Source organism: Arachis ipaensis, chromosome B09, assembly GCF_000816755.2.
Source record: "Arachis ipaensis cultivar K30076 chromosome B09, Araip1.1, whole genome shotgun sequence".
NCBI classification, from domain to species: Eukaryota; Viridiplantae; Streptophyta; class Magnoliopsida; order Fabales; family Fabaceae; genus Arachis; species Arachis ipaensis.
Genome location: NC_029793.2, coordinates 7107646 through 7111679, shown reverse-complemented (window position 1 = coordinate 7111679; position 4034 = coordinate 7107646). Strand labels below are relative to the sequence as shown.

Sequence of the window (4034 nt, the reverse complement as noted above, 5' to 3'; positions counted from 1 at the left end):
ACCAATTGGATGTAAACACAGCGTTCCTACATGGTGATTTAAATGAGACAGTATTCATAAAGCCTCCACCAGGATTACAACTTCCAGAACCAGGCTTGGTTTACAGATTGGACCACTCTCTCTATGGATTGAAACAGGCGAGTAGACAGTGGAACACTAAGCTTACAGCATCCCTCACCAGTCTGGGCTATGTACAATCCAAACATGATTACAGCATGTTTACCAATATCAATTCAAAGCATATGACTGTGATTTTGGTGTACGTTGATGACCTTGTGCTAGTAGGTGATGATATTGAGGAAATCAACCATATCAAACAGTACCTCCATGGCCTCTTCAAGATCAAAGACCTTGGTGAACTCACCTATTTTCATGGCATGGAGATTTCCAGAGGCCCAAGAGGGATTGTCATTTGCCAACGAAAATACTGCCTTGATCTCCTTAAGGATTATGGCATGTTGAATGCTAAATTAGTTTCGACGCCTATGGACTACACCACACATTTATCAAAGAGCTCGGGCACTGTCCTTGCATCAACTTCAGAGTATCGAAAACTTATAAGGCGACTCCTCTATCTTACCAACACCCTACCAGAGTTCTGCTATACAGTAGCAAAACTCAGTCAGTTCATTGACTGTGCAACAGACAAACAGTTTGAGGCAGTTTTGCGAATCCTCAGATATCTCAAGGGTGTACCAGCCTTGGGTTTATTCTTCTCAGCTAACACAGATTTACCACCATCAGGGTTCTCTGATAGCGATTGGGGGACATGTCCTGATTCACAAAGATCAATTACAGGGTATTGTTTCTATCTGGGTACTTCAATCATCTCCTGAAAAAGTAAAAAATAGGATACAGTTGCTACATCATCCTGTCAAGCGGAATATAGGGCCCTTTCAGCAACAACCAAGGAGGCACAGTGGCTAAGGTTCATACTAGAAGAGTTGCAGGTGGATCAGGGGAAACCGATAACAATCTTTTGCGATAGTCAGTCAGCTCTGCACATAGCCGCTAATCCCGTCTTCCACGAATGGATAAAGCACATTGAGGTTGATTGCCATGTCGTGAGGGATAAATGGCAAGAGGGGGTGACGAAGTTGCTCCCAATTTCTAGCACTGAACAAACAGCTGACATCTTGACAAAAACCTTCACTCCTAATCTATTTCGAGCTTGTCATGCCAAACTTGGATTAATCAAAGCATCCAATCCAAGTTTAAGAGGGGGTGTTACATGATAAAGACTCTATAGTGCAGCAGTTGTATCAGATAAAAAGGATTAGTTAGTGTAACTGAAATTAGTTAGGTTGTTAGTATGCTATGCAACTGGCAACCAGTGCAGTAAGTCAATTATGTTAGATTATTTAAAAACTATATATATGTGTGTGTGTGTCTATTATTACAGCTAGTTGAATATGAGATTCTTCTAGATCAATTTTGTGAAAAATAAAATCAGATTCTTCCTTCTCTCTCCTTCTCCTTTTTCTCTGCTAGTTGATCCCTCTTCTTCTTGTTGCTCTCTTCTCTTGCTTTGTTTCCTCCCTTTCTCTTCTCTTCACACTTAAACTCACTTAACAAAGTTGATAAGAGTTACTCTGCTTCATCCATAATTGTTTCAACAAATATACCTTTAAATTATTTTTTTATTTATTTATCTCCTGTAGACATAATTATGTATACAAATTATTCTAAAATACATAATATAAGATTTCGAGAATTAGGAACAATTTTATTTTATAAAAAAAAGACTAATATCAAAAAATTATTCTTCTATAACGAGATATCCAACTACACATTAACGAGCTCAAAAAAATTCAATTTAAATAATATCAAAAATAAAAAATTAAATACACCCAAACAAACCACATATTTCTTGTAGAAAAAAATCTAAGATATGAAAAAAAAAAAGAAATGAGACAATACAAATGAACCCTAATTAGAAAAAAATTAAAAAGGTAAGAACACAAAAAAATATAATGATTATTATTTGTAACAAATTAAAGTACTATAATAATTATTTTGTGATTTATACAATAATTATTTTGTAATTTATTTGTCTCTTCATTATTCAGACGATGATGTTGTATTAGTTTTTGAAACTACAGTGAAATAATAAAGTTATTTATTAATGGTAAATTGGTGATTTATAGTAACAAATTTTTGTTGTAGATAATTGTAAATGAATAAAAATTTGAATATAATAGGTAATTAAAAAAATAAACATGTTTATAAAAAAATAATTTAAAGATATATTTGCCTTTACAAAAATAATTTAATTTTTTTAAATATTATAAAAATTAATTCTTCTTAATAATTTTAATATTAATTTTTTTTAAATAATTAAATATTTTTAACAGTTGTTTTTTTTAATCTCTTTTAATGATGCTCATTATTACAATTGTTAAACTAGATAGAGTGGTTAGATTAGTGGAGAATTGAAGGAAAAAAATTATCCTTTTTAATAATTAATTTTACTGTTATTTTATTTCAAAAGTAAATAATTTTTTTGTTAAATTTAATTAAAAATAATTTTTTAACTTTTGTAACAGGAGTCGTATGAATTCCTGACTATCCCCATTCTCTACGCTCCTAGCAAAAGATATATTCGATTTAGATGTGACAGAAGAGGAAAATGCTTCCGGAATCATTTAATGATTATAATGATAAAGCCCATGGCCCAAAGGCCCAATAATGTTGAATAGCGCGTGCTTTTTTTTTTTATTAACCTTTATACCGGCTAACGCATCCATCTTTTCGTCCATCAATAACTGTCTTCTCCCATTTCCATAGTGACGCTGTCTACACTCCACTCCAGTTGGCACAGCCGCCCCGACACCGAACACCGCGTCGTTAGGCAACATCCCACAGCCACTAGTCTCGCCTCCATGACCACCGCATTGTTGTCTCTTTGGTGCGCCAAATTTTGTGCCAATAGGTAGTTTACTGCAAGAATCATCGCCAAATTTCCTTGGTCCACCGCAAGAATCATTGCCCCGTTACCGTTCTCGCTGATTGAAGGTTTTTGTCTAGTTATTTACTGCTACTTCATAATTTTGCAAGTTATTTTTTTTGTCTTCTATAAGCATGTTTCTTTGATTTCATAACTATTGCTAGTGCTTACTTGGTTTCCATATTTTTATTTGTTGAATTTGGTATGAATTATTCTAGAAATTTAAAAAGGAAGACAAGCAACTTTCAGAAAGGAACAGAAGCATATATGTGAAGATCTAATTCTTTGCAAAGAGTAAGTTCATGTTTGATCACTATAGCCATTAACTCTCATTCTCCCAATATACTTAGATATACTCTTAAATAATGGACTAATCAACTTGTTATGCATAACGCATATAGATAATAGGCTTATGTTCATTGCCATGGGTTAGGTGAAAATTGATTAATTGATGGAATATAATTAGACTAGGGTGAAATTACCATTGTAAACTAAAAATGAATGTAAAAAATTGAATAATTGATATTTATTTTTATATTTTTTGGATGTTCTTTTTTGATACATTTTTTATGTTTTTTAGGAATGGTATTATCATTATGTGTTTCTATTTTGATTTGGTTGTTCTCTTTGTAGAGTAAATTGAAAAAATGGATTTATAAGAGCAAAGGACAACCCACAATTCATGAGTGATATATGTTTTCTATGCTCGTTAGCAAGTAATTTAGATAATTGGCTAGAGATAAACTTCAGGAAAAGAAGATGGATGGCTGTGGCAGAAGTAAAAGAAACCTGTCCTTGGATGAAGGAGGCTTTAGATATATTGATTCGAAGACAAATTCAGTTGTAGATTGTAAAAATTGTAGGCATCACTTACTTTTGGAACCTGCAAAAGTGTGGAAGAGCAAAAAATTAAAAAAGAGATATGAGATTTTTGGAATTGAATGAGTTAAAATTGATTATCAACTTGAAAAATTACAATTATTCTTTTGTTAAACAAATAGATGTTTTTTTTTATACTAAGTGAATGATTCTTTTTTATTAATTTTGGTTATGTTGAATTCATGTATTGACAGTGTTTCAAATTGTA

The 4034-nt window shown here is 32.4% G+C and overlaps 1 long non-coding RNA gene across 1 annotated transcript; it reads left to right on the top strand.

The window, feature by feature from the left end:
- On the top strand, nucleotides 2776-3697 carry LOC110267083. Its single transcript, XR_002354414.1, has 3 exons — nucleotides 2776-3015; nucleotides 3166-3241; nucleotides 3581-3697. It is a non-coding gene; the product is annotated as an uncharacterized LOC110267083 (long non-coding RNA).